The sequence below is a fragment of the Hyalella azteca genome, unplaced genomic scaffold (assembly GCF_000764305.2).
Source record: "Hyalella azteca isolate HAZT.00-mixed unplaced genomic scaffold, Hazt_2.0.2 contig5267, whole genome shotgun sequence".
Lineage (NCBI taxonomy): Eukaryota > Metazoa > Arthropoda > Malacostraca > Amphipoda > Hyalellidae > Hyalella > Hyalella azteca.
In genome coordinates, this window is record NW_025935462.1 from 111,891 (window position 1) to 113,554 (window position 1,664).

The following is a 1,664-nucleotide window of genomic DNA, read 5'->3' on the forward strand; positions in this document are numbered from 1 at the left end:
AATTACATCAAAACTATGAGAGGCAGGAGCCAGCAATTTATGGTGAGTAAAGCTAGAGTATAGACCTGTATTTTGCATGTTTCAATTTAGGTTTAACTTATCTAGTAAAAAAATGGCATCATTTTGAAAAAAAAGTGGTCAAAGTTACCCCATTTTACAGTATCCTGGATACCAGCATCATCATACATAAGAACTTAGTTTAAATCTTGGGTAAATGAGGAAATTAAAAATGAACTAATTCTAAAATATCTCTGGTTTGTCACTATGGTGCGGTGTTTTGTAAGTCACATAAAGCAAACAGAACTTGAGTAACGCATACGGTTATTTTTTATAGTTTTTCATTTCTTGATGCATCCTTAATGTGATGGAATATATAGCGTTTACCCTATTTAATCTTTCAACTGATTCATGCATTGTCTCTGACTTTATGCAATTGTGCAAAATTTCAGATCAATTGGACAGGTCAAATTGTGTTAAACATCGATTATAAGATTTGTAGCAGACAGACAGACAGGCAGACAAACAAACAAGAAGTGAAGTTAAAGAGAAGTGTTGTAAATAAGGCAGAAAACATTTAATTGACATTGTGAATTGAATAAAAATGCCTGTAGGGTAAACGCGGTATATTACGACATCGTAGGTAATTCCGTCACCTCTCCAGCTTTTCCTTTATATTAAGCTTTGTTTTAGTTCCATGCGTTCATTGATGGTTGAAATGGTGACGTCATACATTTGCGTGTCGAAATACTGCAAAAACACTAGGTCTTGGCCATCTAGTGGGAAAATATTGAGATCCAAAGAGAGACAATGCATGCCACGTAGTGAGATCATCGAAAAATGTGTCAAATTTGACAGTTGACATGGCTCTACCAAATAGTGAATAACTGTTTTTATAGGAAGAATATTATGGTTTGAGACTTTTAAATACGTCTGTGAATATATTAGGAATCCTTTAAGTATACTTGTATTTGCTGATTTCAAGTCGTAAATAAATTAATAGATGATTAAGTTGAGATGTTGGATTTAGACACATGAAAACTAATTCCGACACAACTTGAATTGGACACACACAGATCGTTCAAAGCTTTGTACAAAAATTGAAATTTGCTTAATTAAAAGCCTAATAGCTGTTAATTAATACGTAATTAAGTAGTGTTCAATATTCGTTAGTGTTCTAATTCAAAGCCGTGTTGTATCCCAATACAGCTCACACAGCAAACGGAATTCGAACACGTGGATGTCGGCAATACGTATCAGTTAAATTTGAAGCGCTGACGCAATACGACTCACCACGTGTTGAATATCGCCACACAAAGTGACGGAATATAGGGTTTTGGTAGGTTTCCATTCTAAAGGCTTTTTAATAAATATGGCAACATTTTGTGACGTTTCATTGTTGCTGACGCGTAGTGAAGTGTTTTGAGAGTCATGTAAAGGCATTAGAACTTATGTAACGCATACGGTTTTTTTTTATAGTTTTTCATTTCTTGATGCGTCCTTAATGTGTCGGAATATACCGCGTTTACCCTAAATCTGAAAAATTCCACCCCTTTCTTAATTCCTATCAATGCTATTTTCCATTTTATTTAGCTACGTACTACAAAAGAAAAAAAAATATTATTACCTGAACTTCTTTCAGAAACCCCAAAATGGCTAACCAGTGA